The sequence below is a fragment of the Anguilla rostrata genome, chromosome 9, assembly GCF_018555375.3.
Source record: "Anguilla rostrata isolate EN2019 chromosome 9, ASM1855537v3, whole genome shotgun sequence".
NCBI classification, from domain to species: Eukaryota; Metazoa; Chordata; class Actinopteri; order Anguilliformes; family Anguillidae; genus Anguilla; species Anguilla rostrata.
Genome location: NC_057941.1, coordinates 4,715,475 through 4,736,143, shown reverse-complemented (window position 1 = coordinate 4,736,143; position 20,669 = coordinate 4,715,475). Strand labels below are relative to the sequence as shown.

Below are 20,669 nucleotides of genomic sequence, written 5' to 3'. Positions count from 1 at the left end.
TAAATGAAAAGGTGCTTTATAGACGTAGCCGTCTGCATGCGGCACTCGCTCAGAATTGACTGAGTATTGAGCGAATGTGGACATAAACAGCATGACAACTCTTCTGATAAACTTGCAGTAAATATCTGCAGTCTGCACAAAGCATACATATATATATATACACACACACACACAGACATGTACATATACCTATATATGTATACACATATATACTTATATCTGTATATATATATATATATATATATGTACAATGCATATATACTCACCGGCCACTTTATTAGGTACACCTTGCTCATACCGGGTTGGCTTTTGCTGCTGTAGCCCATCTGCAAGGCATTTTCACCCAGAAAACTGCCGCTCACTGGATATTTTCTCTATTTTGGACCATTCTCTGTAAACCCTAGAGATGGTTGTGTGTGAAAATCCCAGTAGATCCCAGTAGTTTCTGAAATACTCGAACCAACCCGTCTGGCACCAACAACCATGCCACGTTCAAAGTCACTTAAATCACCTTTATTCCCCATTCTGATGCTTGGTTTGAACTTCAGCAGATCGTCTTGGCCATGCCTAAATGCGTTGAGTTGCTGCCACGTGATTGGCTGATTGGATATTTGCGTCAACATGCAGTTGATCAGGTGTACCTAATGAAGTGGCCGGTGGGTGTATATGTCTGTGTGTATGTAAGTGTTTTGTAAAAACAGGTGTTCTGTAGTTATGTATGCTTTCCAAGAACTAAAGGATGGAAATAAAAAATAAAACTTGTGGTTCTGAAGCTGTTCCTTAATGGCCTCTAATGCTCATAACGTTGTGCAGACCTGTACGCTCTTCTGCTTACCGGGGCCTACATTTCCCATGGTGCAATTCTGCCATGATCCAACGGCCACAAAATGGACTGTGCTTTGTCGGGTTGCCCAAGTTTCATTTTGTTTTTGTGCCATAAGTCTCATTAGTATGTTGAAATTGGAGGGGGAGTTTATACTGTTATTTTTATTGCCTTGCCCAACGTTCTGTTATCATTCAGATTGAGAGAACAGTGATTCAGGTCTAGGTTTGTCACAAGTGGAATACATTTCTCCTCTTTCTTTTTTTTGTGTTGTAGAAATCTTATCAGAATGTGTTAATAAGAACAATTGCCCTTGTTGTCACTGCAAAAACGACTTGAATTCTCAGTTGACCTAGCCTACGTGCGGTTAAATTAAGGGTTTATTTATTTATTTATTTATTTTTTAATCGGGGTCAAATATCTAGGCCCAATGAGACTTGTTATTTATGAAGGCTCATGTCTGTACTGGTAATTAATGCAGACATGAGTCATTTCACATTGCAAGTACTAAGTTATACAAATCTTAGAAAAATCTTTTTAGAACCGCTGGAGTTGTGAAATGCTCGCTCCCCTGAGCTGAAGTGCCGAGTCACTGTACAGCAGTGCTGTAAATTTGCACCCGAGGCAGCTCGCGCCGAACGTGGGAGGAAGTTGCGGCTTATCAGTATCCCCCCCCCCCCCCCCCCAGCCCCCCCACCCCTAAAGTTTAAGCATGGCAGTAATCCAAGAATTTTTGTAAAATGACTCTTTTTCTCGCTCAGGCATGTAGTCGCGGCCGCATAGCGGGGCGCGAAGCTGTGGCTGGGTTCTCGGCACCTCTGGGCCCCCGTGACGCGCCTGCTGCTCCCCCTTTCCCCCCGGCTTCTGTTTCGGCTCGGGGTGCTTATTCAGTCCAGCAGGACGGGCCGATGAAGTTGCATACGTTTAAAAAAAAAACAAATTAAAAAATAATTTTCATTTTGTGTTATTAATACAAACCTCTTATTTAATTTCTGATTGGTGGTCCATGAAGATCAGCAGTGAGCCCAGCGAAGTTTTTCTTCACCTGACCACTGTGGCTGGTGCATCCCAGAATTCATCAGCCAATTTTCAGTTTTACCCACAACTAGATGTTTAGAATGGAACAGGTTATCTGCCAAAGCAGCTGATGGACTAGACCAGGGCTACCCAACCCTGTTCTTGGAGATCTACCATCCTGTAGGTTTTCCTTTCAACCCTAATTTTGCTAATTTGACTCTACTAATTAGCAGCTCAACAAGATCTCTTGCTGTCTGTCAAATGAGGTGTGCTTTTGTTAGGGTTTGAGTGAGAACCTACAGGATGGTAGATCTTGAGGAACAGGGTTGGGTAGCCCTGGTCTATCTGTTGAATGAGGTTTGTTTTTGTTAGTGTTGGAGTGAAAACGTACAGGATGATAGATCTCCAGGAACAGTGTTGGGCAGCCCTGCTCTAGCTGTTGAATGAGGTGTGCTTTTGTTAGGGTTTGAGTGGGAACCTACAGGATGGTAGATCTTGAGGGACAGGGTTGGGCAGCCCTGCTCTAGCTGTTGAGTGAGGTGTGCTTTGTTAGGGTTGGAGTGAAGACCTACAGGACTGTCGATCTTCAGAAACCCGGGTTGGTTACCGCTGGTGTAGACAAGCTTCCCAGTCACAGATTTTTTTTAAAATGTCCCCGCATTTGGGCTGGTGGCTGGTGTTGTGACTTCGCACCCTTGGTGGATCCCTGAACGGTCTGCCTGCAACGGGGTGCGGCGAGACTGTGGGTGGCTCTCCCTAACCGGGGGCCTGGCCCCTCCCGCCTCACCCGGCGAGCCGTCGGTGTTGACCAGCGGTGGCGGGGGAGCCGCCGACGTGCCGGGTTAGCGGTAACGGGCCGGTTGCTCGCGGGGCCCGATGAACCCGGCGCTCCTGACCGCCACCGCTCGTTTGTCTGTTTTAGCGGTAAGGAGATGTCGGAGTTTTGGGGGGGGGTGGCAAATCGGATCAGCGGGGGCGCAAATCAAGATTTACCGCGTCGGAAACCGTGAAAACTTCATGCCGCTGGCTGGGTCCAGACGTCACGTGACCTCGCGGGCGGGGGGGGGGGCGAGGTAGGGGGGTGGCCAACGCGACGCTCTCCTGTTACTCTGATGCTGAATTCGGCAGGGTGGCAGCCATTATTGTCTAGTCTAGCGCGGCGAAATAAATAAATAAATAAAATGACGTACCTGCATTTGGCTAATGGTTACCTGGCGGGTTTTCAGCTTTTTTTCTTCTTTCTGTATCGACTCTAATTCTGTCGCCAGAGAGATCTGTCCCTCTGTTACAGTCATAATTATTGAATAAGTGCCCGTAGATGCAGTGGAAGAAGGGAAAAGCAGGAGCGATGGACTGAAACCCTGTTGTATAAATGCTTTTAATGAAGAAGTCATTAGGTTTGGCTGAAGCGGTAAAAGGGTTTTGATTAGTTACTTCCTGAAACGGTGCATCAGGGCATCGGGCCTGCGAGTGCCGTTCTGGATCCGAAGAGCACAAATACAGCCGAAGATGGCCGAGCCATTGGTGTTCTCAAAAATAAAAATAAAAAATTTTTAAATTGAAATTTTTTTTAGTGCAGTAAGAACATGGCTCATTTGTGTTAAGGGAATATATAGTGCACTTTCTGGGCTTTTCAGATATTAGGTCCATTTCAGTTTTAGCTCATGTTTTTTTTTTTTTTTTTTTTTGCAGATGATTCTGTATGGTGTTTTTTTTTTTCTCTCTTCCGGTGGCTGTTGTTTGTGGTCTGAAGTGAGAAGATGCACTTGGGGTAACTCTAGGGCAGCCTGTACTCAGTGTTTCCAGAGGCTGCGCATTTGAACGGGGGTTAATTTAATGGTGCTTATTCACAACTCTAAACCAAAATGTTTTTTATTCTGCGCCGGTTCTTCTCTCCTTGGACCCAGCGGTGTCAGGAAACGGTTCCCGTTGGAGTTTCTTGAAATGTATTTTCTTTCCCGAGTCCAAAAAAGCCGCCAAAAAAACCACAGACCAGCGGTTATCTGCCGGCCAAGGGACTATCCATTTAACGCTCTGTGCTCCATAAATCTTGAGCTTGAAGGGGCCGTTCATCCAAAATCAGCGTGAACGCTGTCGTGTTTCGATACGATTTGCTCTGTCCAACGGTGGAGATGATGACGCCAAACGGGCGTGTGTTTGTATTGGTGGTAAACGCGGGTCAGTGTGCCTGTGAACAGAGCCCGGTTAGAACACGTTGTGGTTTTCGTCTTTGACTTCCTGTCTGTTACTGTTCTGGTTTCGTCGAGTGCTCCTTACGCATTAGGTCATGGTTTTTATGGTTTGTTTGGACCTCACGATGAGTAGCTGGTGCGTGTGAAACGGCTAACGGGGATGCAAACGTACAAACGAGGAATCGGAAAGAAAGCGATTAATCATTTCTCAGAAACAGAAGTTTGACATGCCCACAAATAGCCTGTTTTCCTGTGGTAAGCATGTGTGACACAAACGTCCGTTAAGTAATACTACTTTCAGAATACCTTAACTTTAATCATTTATTGAATGACATTTACTTAAAAATGTGACCCAACCAGAAGGTTCCAGAAAGTATATGGTAGTATATTTTTTTAATGATATGCTGCAGAAGGTCTTTGTCTTCAGAAAGTGGGATTTGCCATTTTATCCAAATCTCATTTTCAAGATTTGCTTGATTGATTTTTTTTTTGTGTAGAAGCTGTCCTGCACAGGAAATATGTTCCTCATAACCCAAGTTCAGCTTCTCAGTACTTAAAAATTGATGCAGATTTGTGGAAATCTTGACTTTTATCGCTGACAAATTTTGAATTGCAAAAATGGTGAGTACCTTCAGATAAACCATTTACAGAAAGTGATTAAAAGGAAATAAAAAATATATTTTAGTGTATTTTGTACTTTCTTTTGCTCTACACATTTATTAATGTATTCATGGAAGGTGCTCTTCATTTGAGAAACGTTCACACGCTAGGCTATATCTCAAGAAAAGGGACAAGATGTCACAAGCTGTTTATAGCTCTTGAGAGTGACTTTGTGAAAAGCGCTGGAGGCAAAAGGTGCGTTTCGTCCGTTTCTGAAACACAAATACGAAACCCTTCGGAAAATTTCATCAGTTGCCACTCATGATGGTCAGTGACGGAGACCCAGTCATCGTGTGGTGGTGCTGGGTAGGAGGTGTTGAGTAGGTGGTGTTGGGTGCGGCTAAGCTTGCTGGGCTCTTTGTAGACACGTGTTAACATTTACGTTTAATTCGTCATGGCAACGTCTAGTAATCGAATAAATTGAGTTCCTACGTCGATGGGTGCGTGGGGTATCTGCTAACTAGCAAAGCTGAATGAAATGATGGTGAATTTAAGACTTTTAATCGCCTCTCTATTACATTGAGTCTCTCTGGAGTCTTTACAAGAGCTTGTTGCATCTTTAAAAATAAATAAATAAATAAATAAATAAGCCCTACTCTGTTTTGTCTTGGTATCCATCTTAAGTATTTTTGACTCGCCAGATCAGGCGACAGTTTAAACGTAAACAGTTGAATGAGTTGCAGGAGGAACTTTTCCTTTTAACCCCCTACCCCTCCCACCCCCCCCACCCCACCCTGCCGGTCACCCTCTTGTACTCTTCATCTGTGAATAAATCTGGATGTCTCTTGCATCACTGACATCACATCGTGTGTCCTGCCGAATCGGCTCCAGTATGGTCTGTCCTAAATCCCTACATTTGTTTTATGCGTGTAGATCCAGCTGAATGGCCCTGACGCTTGTACAGTTGAGCTGGATGTTCTTGGATGTGTGGAGGCGATGCACGCCTCTACTCAGTGACCCACAGGAACACACCGGTGCGCTCTCAACCCCTGGCCATGATCTCGCCTATTCGTTTTTAACAGCTGGAGTTTTTGCGGTTCGAGGAAGTGGAAATTTCTTCGAGCGCTGCTTTGGTGCACTTTCTTAGCGACCGCACTGTGCGCCGCACTTTGCATAGTTCTGTCTGCATTGTGGCTTTTCCATAATAGAAAATTGACCCATGAGTCACTGTTCCATGGGGGTCTCTTTCTCTGTTGTCGGGGTCATGTGACAGGTAGGCATTAACGGGTCTGTTGGGTTCCCCGGGTCAGCGGTAAAATTGATCCCGCCATTTCTCCGTGTTGAGGCCTTGTTCTGCTCAGTGTGAAGGCAGCTTTCTCTTTTTGCACTTCCGCCACAGCTGTACCAGAGGGAGCAAAAAACACTCTTGGGCACACAAAGACTGCTGTTGACCTAGAGGGCTGGAATTGATTTCTTCTCTTTAACCCTTCGAAGGGTGGGGTCTTTTTTTTTTTGGAATGTTTTTTTTTTTTCCCTCAAATTTTAACTCGGTGTTCTAGAACTCCACTGCTCTCAGTTACCAGCAGTGATTGTTACATCAGCATTAGAATGTTCAGCTGAGAACATTCCAACCACACGTTTGTGACCTCACAACTTAAAGGGTTAAGCTCCAAAGGAAGCCTCTTCTCAGCGACTCGGGTTCTTTTACGTCGGAAGGAAGTAGCAGGAGACCTGCGGAGGGTTACTCACCGCTGTAAGCTGGGCACCCATAATACCCTGTAATCTGTGGCCAAAAATGGAATTACAGAGGGTTATTTTTGAAAACTTGCTATTTTTTCTGGGATGGGGTGGGGGTGGGGGTTGGGGGGGGGGTGATTCTGCAGTGTGTTGGAGCGCGTAAGGCACTCTTAACCACACGTGGCCGGTATAAAAAAACACATGGGCTCAGGCCTCTACCTCAAGCCTCCATTCTGAAGATAAATTGTAAGTTTGGAAATCCGCTGGCCAGCTTTAGACTCTATGGTAACAGAGGCCCACTGGTCTGCTTTAGACTCTGTGGTAACAGATGCCCACTGGCCAGCTTTAGACTCTATGGTAACAGAGGCATTTGAGTTCAGGAAGGGGGCCAGTGGCAGAGCCTGGTTAATCTCTCTGCCTAAGGTTAATGAAACAATAAATCAATAACAGCCATTTATATGCAACCTATTTTCTGCAGAGCAGCTGCTGTTTCTTATTGGCCCCGATCCCCGTTGTTCCGTGTGTCTGGTAATATGAATGCGATCATTCAGCTCATATCTTTGTTCACGAAATAGAATAAATGCCCGCGGCTAGGACTGCGAAGTAAACTCAGCTTGCGATAATTATCAATTTTCTTTTTCTTTTCAGAGCACGGTAGGAATCTTTGCCACTATGCAGCTCGTTGTGTATTTTTATTATTTTATTTTTTGACCTTTTTTCTCTCATCACACCTGACCTGGTAGTGAACCTCTAAACTACAAAGGCCATGTGAAATGCTTTTGGGGAAAGGGAGGTTGGAGGAAAAAACTGACCACTCATGTCTGTCGGGGGTCGATTTCACAGCCAATCACTAGCAAGCCCATGCAGCTGCCACGTGATGTTTTTTTTAATGATCACATGGCAGCTGTTTTTTTTTCTCCCTCTTTTCATAAATGCTGATGTTGTGATAATTTAAACACCTTGTTTTCACACTTAACAGGCCGGCTTTATGTGACAAAAATAGAATGTCTTTTAAAAATATATATTTTTTTTAGTTTTCTAAAATTGTAGTAGCAACTTAATTTGACTGAAACTCAACACTTATTAAATTTAATCTGAAGTATTGGACCTGCCTTTTAATGGAACGCCAATCTCATGTAAACATGCCTGAATAGCTGGGCTTTTGCAACATCCTGCCCACATTTGCAAACATTCTGAGTTATAGGCCTACCTGGCTTACACTGAGAGCAAGGCTGCACTATTAGCAACTGTAGAAGCTTGCAGTTTGACATTCAGCCTCCTAATGTGACTTGTGGCTAGCTGGCTGGGCTGCTGTCACAATGTTGCTTAGAGTCGTGTTTCCTCTTCCCTCGTTCTGAAAGTGTGGGATCAAACTTTTTAGCTCCGCCTCTTCACCGGTCCTTAGTTAATGTTCCTTTGATGTAGGTGGCCTTAGAGAATGCCTTGTCCCTCGTTCCCCGAAATGGTTTTGTTGGGATCGGTGTGGAAGAACTTAAAACTAGCCTGCGCAGAACCCTGACCTCATCCCCGTCCAACACCTTTGAGATCAGTTGGAAGGCCAACTGTGAGCCGGGCCTAATCGCCCAATCAGTGCCTGACCTCACTAATGCTCTTCTGGCTGAATGGAAGCAAATCCCTGCAGCAATGCTCCAACATCTAGTATAAAGCCTCCCCAGAAGAGTGGAGGTTGTTATCACAGCAAATGGTGGACCAACGTCATATCAATGCTCATAATTTTGGATGAGATGTTGGATGCCAGGTGTCCACGTACTTTTGGCCGTATAGTGTGCACCATGGCATGGTGAGGTTCGGTATTCATCCTGACATACGTCATTCTCTCGGATGTGAACTGGATTACTCTGGTCAGTCACCCCTCCAGATGTCATCATTAAACTCTTTGTTTTTTGTTTTTTTTGTTGTTTTTTGCCTTTGAGCCAAGATAATGTGCTGTGGAGGCTTTTGTTGTTGTTTTAAGTTCTGTGATTAATCTGCCGCACGGGCTGTGGCCAGACCCGATCATGAGAAATTGTCTTCTGAAGATTGAGATTCTGTGGTCTACGTGCGGCGGGGACGCGTTTGGGGGCGGATGCAGCTGGATGGCTTTAATTAAACATTCTCCGGTGCTGATTTGGAAGCCAGGTTCTTCGGCCTTCCCTGCCTGCCTGAATGCACGGCTGTCAGCCTTCGCCGCGGTCCGCTGGTGGCCATGGCGTCGGCCACAGGCCACAGTGACAGTACGCCGCGTCCCGTTTGTCTTGCACACTTCAACACCAAATGCCAAAATTCTCAGAACAACACGAGCATCATGAGTAACGACATCTGTCCTGAAATGCACCCGGCTACTCAGCTCTGGCTCTTCTGATTCAGTGACACAGACTGTTATTCCTTTATTTACAGTTATTCAGTGCCATACAGTGTTATTCCTTTATTTACAGTTATTCAGTGTCATACTGTGTTATCCTTTTATTTACAGTTATTCTGTGTTATACAGTGTTATTCCTTTATTTACAGTTATTCAGTGCCATACAGTGTTATCCTTTTATTTACAGTTATACAGTGTTATCCCTTTATTTACAGTTATTCAGTGTTATACAGTGTTATCCCTTTATTTACAGTTATTCAGTGCTATACAGTGTTATCCCTTTATTTACAGTTATACAGTGTTATTCCTTTATTTACAGTTATTCAGTGTCATAATGTTATCCTTTTATTTACAGTTATTCAGTGTTATACAGTCTTATCCCTTTATTTACAGTTCTTCAGGGTTATACAATGTTATTCCATTATTTACAGTTATTCAGTCCTATACAGTGTTATTCCATTATTTACAGTTATTCAGTGTTATACAGTGTTATCCCTTTATTTACAGTTATACAGTGTTATTCCTTTATTTACAGTTATTCAGTGCTATACAGTGTTATCCTTTTATTTACAGTTATTCAGTGTTATACAGTGTTATCCCTTTATTTACAGTTATTCAGTGCTATACAGTGTTATCCCTTTATTTACAGTTATTCAGTGCTATACAGTGTTATCCTTTTATTTACAGCTCTTCAGGGTTATACGGTATTATTCCATTATTTACAGCTCTTCAGGGTTATACGGTATTATTCCATTATTTACAGCTCTTCAGGGTTATACGGTGTTATCCCTTTATTTACAGTTATTCAGTGTTATACAGTGTTATCCCTTTATTTACAGTTATTCAGTGTTATACAGTGTTATCCCTTTATTTACAGTTATTCAGTGCTATACAGTGTTATCCTTTTATTTACAGTTATTCAGTGTTATACAGTGTTATCCCTTTATTTACAGTTATTCAGTGCTATACAGTGTTATCCCTTTATTTACAGTTATTCAGTGTTATACAGTGTTATCCCTTTATTTACAGTTATACAGTGTTATACAGTGTTATCCCTTTATTTACAGTTATTCAGTGCTATACAGTATTATCCCTTTATTTACAGTTCTTCAGGGTTATACAGTCTTATTCCTTTATTTACAGTTATTCAGTGCTATACAGTATTATCCCTTTATTTACAGTTCTTCAGGGTTATACAGTATTATTCCATTATTTACAGCTCTTAAAGGGTTATACAGTATTATTCCATTATTTACAGTTCTTCAGGGTTATACAGTATTATTCCATTATTTACAGTTCTTCAGGGTTATACAGTGTTATCCCTTTATTTACAGTTATTCAGTGCTATACAGTATTATCCCTTTATTTACAGCTCTTCAGGGTTATACGGTATTATTCCTTGATTCCCACATTGTGTGTTCGCGCACGCGAGCGGACGTTGCGTTTGCCGTTGTCTCTCTCGGTTTCGCGGCTCGCTGGCGTTCGTGTGAGCTCGGCCTTCCCTGTTCCCGCGGTGCGTCGGTGCGGCAGCGCCGAGCTGCTTCGGAAGAAGCAGAACTATCAGATCTCGCCGAGCGCCTGCTCGCGATAAGGCCTTTATATTTCTCAAACAGAAGCCGCAAGGAGCTGCAGGCGGAGCCGCGCGGGCCTTCGCCCCGGCACGTGACCAACGTTCAGCTGCTCGACCGCGCCAGGGCACATGCGTGTGTGTGTGTGTGTGTGTGGCTGAAGGGAAACAATCGACTACTATTCTGCCCAATGAAAGGGCCTCTTAATAATGAGGGCCAGCAAGTGACCAATTAATTAGAAGACTGAGCCCGTACAGAAGTCCCAGCCTTTTGTGAGTGTCCGGTGCTTAGCGTGGGGCGTCAGGCGAAAAGGCCTCTTAAATGGGAATCCTCATATTTTTAATTTTGCATAAATGAGGGCTTTGACGGCGCGAGATGGCGAAAGAGGAATAGTCACCTCTGAGCGCGTTTGAGGAAGCCGCGGTGTCTTGCGAAAGGGCTTTTTTGTGATTGGCCGCGCGTTTTAACCGTTGATTCGCTTTGTAGTGCCGCGCTAGACGGACCTGCCCGCTGTGGCTTGTCCACACTCATCACGTGAGTCTGAAACAAGCACAGCTTTCTAATCCCCATCTGTGTCTCCTGACCAAAGGACCCTGTGTGTGTGAGTGTGTGTGTGTGTGTGCGCGTGCCTGTGCATGTGCACATGCGTGTGTGTGTGTGCATGTGTGTGCGTGCCTGTGAGTGTGAGTGTGTGTGTGCGTGCCTGTGCATGTGTGTCTGTGTGTGCATACTTCTGTGTCTGTATAAGTCTGTGTTTGTTTGTGTGTGTGTTTCTGTGTATGTTTTTTATGGGTTTGTATGCGTTTCTGTGTGTGTGTGTGTGTGTGTGTGTGTGTGTGTGTGTGCGTGTGCGCGCGCGTGCGTGTGTGTGTCTGCACCCGCTCGTCTCCGGCTGGATGAATCAGATAATCCCCCACTGCATGACCTCCTTTGTACTGTCTGTGCATGGAGCGACGTGATTGGTGGAGCGGGAGCGGGGCAGAGCAGCTCTCCTGGTAATGTGAGCGTTATATAACAGCCTCCCGCTCCCAACTGCCGACTGCACCGGGGGTGGGGTGGGGGGGGGGATGGGGGGGCTGCACCAGGGGAGGGGGGGCCACCCGGCCTTCAGGTTCCAGAACCCGCTTCAGAATGGAAACGGAACCGCGTGATGTCACAGGAGGCCAGTGGGCGGGGCTTTGGCCCGTGGGGGAGCGGGTTAACGGGGTCGAGCGCATATCATTTTCTGACCCCGCCCCCCCTCTGAGACTCTTGTCACGATGGCGGTGTGTTTTGAAAGCGGATCGGCCGCGGCGGACGCACGCGGCTCCTCTCCTCCGCCAGCGGGTCGTTCCTTTTCTCCCCTCTCTGCTGTGGCCCCGTCCCTCGCAGTAATGCACACTGACATGCAATACAGGGGAGACGCAAAGCTGCGGTGCGTCTGCGGGTGGCAGTTGAGCACTGAGTTGAGTTGGCAGTTGAGTTTTTAAATGGCAGTGGGTGGAGTGAGTCACTAGGGTCCGTCCAGAGGCTCTCTCTCCCCGGGTGGCCAGTGTTACAAGAAGAGGAAAATGAGAGACGGCGCCCCCTCTGGCCGTGAGGGTGGAGTCCGTGCGCGTCTCCTCAAGTAACACCGCAGCGCTCGAAGGGCGGCTCGCACTGACGCTCTATTTATACTCCTGAGCGCCGACTTCCTCTGGGGACGTCTCTGGGGCTCTGCTCCCCACAGGAAGTGACCTCAGATTTATGTATTTACATCCACCGCAGTGCTTTCCAGAAGCCTTGGAAAATCCATTAAAAAATGTGACGCTGGAAAGTCGTGGAAGAGCGGCCGAGCGGCGGACGTTTTTCTGCGAAAGGTCGTGGAATATTTCCTTAATCGCCCAAAACGCCTTGACCTTTTCCCTTTCGCTCTTCGCCTGTCACGCACATCGTGCTCGGCCTGCCCCAGTGCGTGGGCAGCGCTAACACGCTGGACGTCCGTTCGTAAAGTCTGCGTAAGGTATGGGCGACTGATTTACAGCGAAGGGCGTCCACAAATAAAAGGAGCAAAAAAAATTTTTTTTTTACATTTTTAAAAAAAAATTTGAAACTCAAAAAAGCATTTCTCAGAAGGAATGGTCCCCCTGTAGTTCCAAACTTTAGCGCCTCAGCGCCAGTGACAGCTTCTGTCGCAGTTAAGTTCATACGTTGGTCCGTAAAAAGGCACCGTGCGGTCATGGAAGATCTCGGTCGGATTTTAGGGGCTCAGAGGTGTGAGGAGGCCTTGTCTGTGAGGCCCAGCGCTAAATCCTCTCGTGCTACGGAGGTGGTTTTGCGAAGCCCCTAGATTCACGAGCTGAAGAATGACGTCCGCGCGCTTCCCTTTCCTGTGACCGCCAAATGCAAATTTGTGTTTGTGCGTTTTATTTTTCCTGAGGGGCCGTTGGGAGTTTTTGTGGGACGTGAGACGTAATTGTGATGCAAAGCCTGGATGCTAACCAGTTAGCCCTGCTTTGTTTATGGTTGAGTGGCGCGGCCAGCGTTCTGGCTTGTATTCTCCCTGAGCTTTCATGTCGGGTCAAGAGATTACCGCAGATTAGCGCTGATGCTAACAGGATTGTAATTACGAAAGGGAAAGCCAAACATACATACAGGTGCGAGGTAAAAAAAAAAACAAAACCCAAAACATCTCATTAAATTGGAGGTTATTATATAACTGCACACTGTTGTGTGATAGTTCACCAAAAAATGTATGTAAATATATTTTTTTGCTTTTTAATACAATGTAGTATCCATCCCTAAACAATTTTAGGGAATTTTCCATCTACACGAACCTTTAGCATGAATTGTTAGCATCAGAAAACAATGAAAGGCTGTCTAACTGAAAGTAGCTGGGTATTGCATGCCAAAGTGGCCTCCCAGTAACCAGGTCAGTTAGCCTTGTGGTTCTTGCTGTGGTGAACATGTATATAATATTGGATGACGGTAATAGTGGTTTAGAAAAATATTATGTAATAATTAAATATTATGAATGAAAGCAGACCGCTTTCAATTTCAGTAGCTCTATTCTTGTCACCCTTTTGATAGTATGTACTTCTGTCTGCAAAAGCTGTATCAGCGAAGACATAAATACAGCATGTATAACATCTGAGTAAGTCACGTGCCTGAGCTTGGTTAGCACTTACAGGGAGGCATGCAGTTTCATACACGCTAACTGCTGGTGCCTGGACCACTGTGTTTCGGCCCTGACGCTGTATTGTTTCGTGGTTGTAGGTTCACGTAGTCCAAGGGTCGCAAACTCAAATCCTGGAGGGCCGCTGTGCCTGCTGGCTTCTGCACTTAAGTGCTTAACCTAAGTCTTTGATTGGCTAAGGAGTCTGCACACCTTGTTTCCCAAGGCCTGAAGTGGCTGCTGATTTGAAAAGACACCACAAAAAAAAAACAAAAAAAAAAGAATAAAAGCTTACAGGCCTGTGGTTTGAGAGGCCCCCTTGAGGTAGACTGATAGTCCTCCTGTGGGGACTTCTTCTTTGGTGTTTTGTGCTGGGGGTTTTGTTTGCATCAGAGAGTCCCGTCCTGTGATGCAGGCGGGCGAGCGGCCGTTTGATCTTCGCCGTGGCGGTTGTGGAACAGTTGTGTGTTTTTTTTTGTTCCCCCCCGCCATCGCAGCTGTAGAGCAATCGGTTCAATTCCCGCCAATGAAACCCTACCCGACAGTCCTCCTGTCTCTGGTCCCCCCCCCCCCCCTCTGCTTTTGTCTGAATAACCTAGAACAAGACCAGGTCAAAACCTAGTTATGTGGCTGGACCTCTCCGGCCGACCAATGGCGTAACTTCATCACTCAGTGACTCAGTCACAGACATTCGCAGTTTGTAGGGCTGGCCCCGCTGTTGGGGTCCAGCCAAAAAAAAGTAAGGAATGCAAAATGCAAGTAAAGTGGCCCATCTGCGTTTTTTTTTTTTTGTTTAAACTGTATTTGCATCATTTGACGTTGAAGTGCGCCACTCAGCACCAAACCTGTTTCAGGAGCCCTGTCAGCAAAATGGCGGGATATGCAGACTGAACACCAGACGGCAGTTAAACGGCAATCTTAAACAGCGAAAGGAAAATCCGGCGTGGAAAAACAAATCAATAATCATCCCGTGTGCAATGAAGTCATAAAGGGTTTAGAAGCGTGTAGATAAGGTCGTACTGAATATCTGAAAATACGGTATGGAAATATATAAAACATTGTGGATAAAAACAAGGATATTATGGCAATGATGTAACGTATAGGCTAACTTGCAAAAATAATAGATTGCGTGTGATTGTTGGAGGATTGCTGCAGTGCTTCGAATAAAGTAACTGTAAAAATATTTTTTAAAACTGTAAAAAAAAAAGAAAAAGTTATGTCCTCGGTCTCCATTACGTAAAGGGATCTGGCACGCCACCTGGCTCCGTCCAGTTTGGCAACAGGACCCACAAACGCCCCCCCAAAAAAAGAGAGGCGTTTCTGTGCGGAGGTCCAGGGAGGAAGAGGAGGGTGGGTGGAGGAGCAGGCGGGGAAGACGTTCTGGACCCAGCGACTCCTCCCTTCGGCCGCCTGGAGATTACAGACACGAGCGCGAAACTTCACTGTCCGCGCAGTGGAAACTCGCCTGTGGCTTCAGGCCGTAAAATGGCATGAAAGAAAAAAAGTACTGAAGTACAAAACACAGCAAATGTTTTTAAAAGACGGTCGCTTGAGCACTGAGCTGAGAACTGTGCCAGAGCTGTAGCAGGAGCACAGGGCTCCCTAGCTCCCCATTGAAGGACTCTTACTAGCATTTGGGACAAAAGACTTCTTATGAATATTCTTATTTGCCCTTGGAAGCCCAAAATGGCTGCCAGGTGGCAGGAGTTCAGATTCGGCGTTACACAGCGCATGAGCACACGGATCAAGTGGAAAAACCCCGGCGGTGGTGTGTGTGGCTCTTTCTCCTCGCTTTATTTCTCCAGGAATCTCGTGAACGCTTCACCTGTTCGGAGGTGAGGGTGGGGTGGGGGGTTTCCACCCAAAATTGGTACACAGCTGGATGTGTTTTTGGCAAATATTGTGCCGCCTTTGCCGTGCAGTTTTCAGCATGGAGAAACGCTCCATGATCTCGCTTAGGCACGCTTATGACTGTGGCTATAAGATTTTGGGGGATGGGGTGGTGGGTATGAAAATGTAGGCTAATGCAGTTTGAAGGGACATAAATAAAGATAAAGCACTAGACAAATTACCGGTAGATAATAAGCAAGCTTTTCCAGCCCAGCCGAAACCGATATTGTGACTGTGACTTTGAATGGTTAGCTTAGCAGTGCTATGCAAATGAAGGACTGTAGCTTACAACCAGTGTGACCAGTTACTGCTGAAAAATCATGCTCCTGTCATGTAAAAATGAACGCTCAGTAACATTGATGTGCTTCAATGACTTGACTGTGCACGAAGAGGCCAAATTTTTTTTTATTGGCTTGCTATTTCGATGTGGTTCGATGTCTAGGTTACATAACACTCTGGGGAGCTGTGTTGCATGATAGTTCAGAAGCTGTGTTGCATGGTAGTTTAGGAGCTGTGTTGCATGATAGTTCAGAAGCTATGTTGCATGGTAGTTTAGGAGCTGTGTTGCATGGTAGTTTAGGGGCTGTGTTGCATTGTAGTTTAGGGGCTGTGTTGCATTGTAGTTTAGGGGCTGTGTTGCATTGTAGTTTAGGAGCTAGGTTGCATGATAGTTTAGGAGCTGTGTTGCATGGTAGTTTAGGAAATAGTTTGCATTGTAGTTTAGGAGCTAGGTTGCATGGTAGTTTATGAGCTGTGTAGCAAGGTAGTCCATGGGTTGTGTTGCATGGTGGGTTAGGATCTGCGTTGCATGGTTGTTCAGGAGCTACGTTGCATGGTTGTTCAGGAGCTAGGTTGCATGGTTGTTCAGGAGCTAGGTTGCATGGTTGTCTTGGAGCTGTGTTGCATTGTAATTTAGGGGCTGTGTTGCATTGTAGTTTAGGAGCTAGGTTGCATGGTAGTTTAGGATCTGTGTTGCATGGTAGTTTAGGAGCTAGGTTGCGTTCTAGTTCAGGAGCTAGGTTGCATGGTTGTCTTGGAGCTGTGTTGCATTGTAATTTAGGGGCTGTGTTGCATGGTAGTTTAGGAGCTAGGTTGCATTGTAGATGAGGAGCTGCGTTGCATGGTAGTTTAGGAGCTAGGTTGCATTGTGGTCTAGGGGCTGCGTTGCATTGTAGACGAGGAGCTGTGTTGCATGGTAGTTTAGGAGCTGTGTTGCATGGTAGTTCAGGAGCTAGGTTGCATGGTAGTGTAGGGGCAGTGTTGCATGGTAGTTCAGGAGCTAGGTTGCATGGTAGTCTAGGGGCAGTGTTGCATGGTAGTTCAGGAGCTAGGTTGCGTTCTAGTTCAGGAGCACTGCTTATAGCTGTGAGGGTGGCGTTTCTGTTCCCTGGCGAGCTCGCGTGCCCTTTATCACGCTAAGCTGGCTGCAGCTAATGAGGTCACCGTGGATAAGGACGTTTGCCAGGCAAATGAGTAACCGGCTCAAGTGAAGCCGGCAAATATACGAATCTGTCTGAAGAGAGAGTCCGCATCGAGCATCCGATGTCATCATTAGCGCCCGCTCACAGGAGCTTTAGCATTGCTGCCTGTCTTATCTGGAGTGCTGTGGGCAGGGAGGGAGTGGGGCGGTGGGGGGGGGGGGGCAGACAGACGCCGCCGTGCGGGAGGCGCTGCAGCAGCCGAATCGGAGCACGGATCTGAAAAGCGGGGGCCGTGATTTTCACAGGTCGGCGAGGCGGGACTCGCCGGGCCGCATTCCTGCGCTCATATTTTGCCGGTTCGTTCATGCGCCCGCCCGGTGATGTAACGGGCACACGTGCGCGCTGGGGGGGGAGGGGGGGCGCGGCGGCGCGGGGGTGGGGGGTGTTTACGCCCGGGGTCCTGGTGTTCCCGCCGAGGGGCCAGCACACGCTGGGACCCGGGAGCTGGAGAGAGAGAGAGCGAGAGAGAGAGAGAGGCCCTGCTCGTAAGTCAGGCGCCACCCTCTGGCCGGAACAGGAAGTGCGTCCCAAATTCTGAGAATGCGGGCTTCTGCGGCTGCTCTACTGTACGTCCTCCCTCCTAGCGACCTCGTTTGAAGACACGTGACCCCCCAGATTGTTCTTTTCTCGTTTTTTTTTTCTTCAAAGCGAAAATGACTGTTTAAAAAAAAAAAAAAAAAAAAGCCACAAAAAAAAAGAACTGGCTGCTCTCTTGACCTCACAGAACAGAGCTCCTCTGATTCACAGAGCGTGGATGTAAACACGGGCTGGAATGTGCAGCCTGTGCCCGGGCTGCGGAGAGAGAGAGAGAGAGAGAGAGAGAGAGAGAGAGAGAGAGAGAGGCGGGGCCTACGCCGGGCTGTTCCGCGAAGCGCGGCGTGACCCGATTCGCTCCCCCCCCCTTCCCGCGCGGCGGTGGCGGCGTGTCCCGGGCGCGGGGCCGTGCGAACCCCGCCGTCTCCGCCGCCGAGCTCCGTGTCCTCGCTCCGCAGCTCCGCGCGCGGGTGAGTCATCACGGTCCCGTGACCCGTTTCCCCCGCGCCGCCGCGCTGAGCGTGCAGCTCTCTGCGGTGCCGTGCAGTTCGCACAGACTGTCCCCACACGCTGTCCCCACACGCTGGCCCTTAAACTTTTTAACATCAGGACCTACATTTTCAATGCATCCTGGCGTTGTGGTTCAAATTTTAAATTCGGTACCTTTCAGGGACCTGTCTGGTGCAAATGCTCGCGTAGCCTGGAGGACTACAGACTCATTCCGGGACCCTTTTTGAGTCCCGAACCCTAGCTTATGAGACGCCGCTGTTATACCGGGAGCAGATGAGATTTTATCTTTCCTTATCTTATCTCTTCTTATCTTTCGTCTGCTTCTGCCACTCTGGTCCGCGTTGGTGTTCTGCTGCGCAGCTGTCCTGCGCTCTCCCATGCGTGCAGGCCCTAAATATATCCCAGAATGCGCCGGTTCTCAGTCATCATGGGGCTTATCATGGGGCTGCTGGATCGCATCCTAGCAACCCTCACCAGCCTTAATGAGTCATCTTACCTTTAGCTGGTTTTTCCATCGCCCCCACCCCCTTCTCAGTTTGGGCAGAATGGATGTTAGGTATTTGGTTTATTCCAGGTGTTCAGTGTTGTAAACATGCAGGCCAGGTCTACACGCTAACCGTGGGAGGGCTGAGGCACCATGAACAAAACAATATGTTCAGCTTTATGATGCTTCTTGCAGTGTGATGGTGAGCTCTTTGTCTTAACCCTTTGAAGAGCAAGGTTGGAATGTTTCTTTTGTCTTCAGAATTCTAAGCCAGCGTTCCAGAACCTCCACTGCTTTCAGTTGCCAGTGGTGATTGTGACATCAGCATTAGAATGTTTAATTAAGAACATCACAATCACATATTTGTCATCTCGCACCTTAAGGAGTTAAGCTTTCTGGGCTTGTCCATCTCAAATAATGTCGCATGGAGAGCCAGTTACGCTGTTTACAATGTGGCAGCGGCATTGGTCAGTGCTAGTGTTTACTGGGCTCTATGGCAATAACAAATAACAAACGATTTCAAAATGGCAACTTGTCCCTGTAGCTAGTTTTGGGTTGAATGTGCAAAACGCTATCTTGCGCAGTGCCTCGACATTTTCTGTGGAACTGCCGATAGCTTATATTTATAGGTACTGTAACCCCATTTGGCTGTAAAACCAGTGACACCAACCTTAATATTCCCATTGCTGTGCGTTGCGTAAGAATGGCCAGTGGATGTCTGCGTCTGAAATGCCAGCCTTACGTACACAGTGTTAGCCTCGTGGTTCGTATTGTCACGCATGTGTTTCATCTCCTTAGGAAATACGGCGTAACCCCAGTGGAAAACTCAATTCGGGGTCAAAAATAGTTTTCTTTCATGTTGTTTTTGTTGTTGTTGGTGGTGGTGGTGGAGGTTTTCTGTTAACTCTCTTCTACCCCTCGTCCCCCCCCCCCTCCCCCATCCATTTCTGAGGCCATCCCCTCCTTTCATCTCCGCTCTTATTGAATGCTCTCTGCCAACCAGCATGGCCCCCGCTACCATTAAGAGGGACCAGTGCTACTTCCTGTCATTAAGAAACCTGGCGGAGACCGCTGCCCTCAGAGATCGAGAGGCTCTTCACGCAGCGAGAGCCGAGTCGCTCAGCCCCCTCCATCCTCATTCCGTGCCCCCCCTCCATCCTCATACCGTGCCCCCTCCATCCTCATCCCGCGCTCAGCTTGTTCGCTGCTTGCCATGCCGTCAGTCGCCGGTCGATCCCTTGTGGAGATGGAACTCTGAGGCTCCGCCCCCACGTGGTTCGCCTTATGTCTTGTTGGCCAATCCTATCATGTGGCCTGGAGGGGAGGGGGGGGGGGGATCTGTCTCCTCCTCCCAGTTCACTTGACCGGTGTCCCACATGGCCTGCCGCTTGGCCCCCTCCTCTTTTTTCAGGACACAAAATCACTTGGGTCAGTTGCCTCTGCTCATGGCACGTTATTTCACTGCTGTTCTGATGACACTGAACTCTTTTTCTCAATTTCTCCCTCCCTCTGAGGCCCCTGTTCAGCCTCTGATCTCTGCCGTCCTCCCGCCTTGATGTCCACCCTCCGCCTGAATCTCAGCCTGGGGAAGGCTGAACCCCCTATTCCTCCCTGCAAAGGTTTCCGCGAAGATGCTTTTCAGTCACTCTATATGGCTCTACAGTGTCTTCCACTAATCACCCGGTCCTGCAGGCTCTCCCTAGACAACATCAGAAGACTCCGCCCATTCCTTGCCCAACAGGCTGTGCGGCTGCTTGTGCAGGCCTGGGTAATCTCTCGTCTGGGTCACCGTAAACGTCTCGCTGGCTGGCGTAATGGCCTGTGCCGTCAGGCCCCGCAGCAGCTGGTCCGTACTGCTGCTGGCCCGCCTGGTCCTCACAACGCCTGTGCGTTAACCGATGCCGCAGTTTCACACGGCTCCCGGTGTCTGTCCCAACGCAGATCTGACGCACCGGCATGTCACGCTGTGCACGTTTTCCCCCTGCCCTTCCCTCTCTTCAACAGCCATACCGCCACACCCTCCAGCCCTCTGCTGAATAGGCAATTATCTCAACTGTAAATAGGTTTTGTAGTTTCTTTTTTGAATGTACGGTTTCATTGTGTGCTGACCGTACGGTTTCACTATGTGTGCACAGTTGCGTGGCAACACAACGCTAACCTTGAGAGCTAACCTGCGGCTTCTTTAGGTCATCCTCGTTGAACCGACAGTTCCCCCGGGTCAGAATGAGGATTAGCTTGGGCGGCTGGGAGCACAATAGCCATTGTCCTCTTCGCAAATATTTTTGCTATTGTTGAGCACCGTATGATGTATAAATCGATACTCGAGCAAATAGCAGTG

The 20,669-nt window shown here is 47.4% G+C and overlaps 1 protein-coding gene across 1 annotated transcript in view; it reads left to right on the top strand.

The window, feature by feature from the left end:
* LOC135262729 (glucocorticoid receptor-like) overlaps positions 1–20,669 on the top strand; it is a 73,433-nt gene that overhangs the window by 33,047 nt on the left and 19,717 nt on the right. The window lies entirely within an intron of this gene.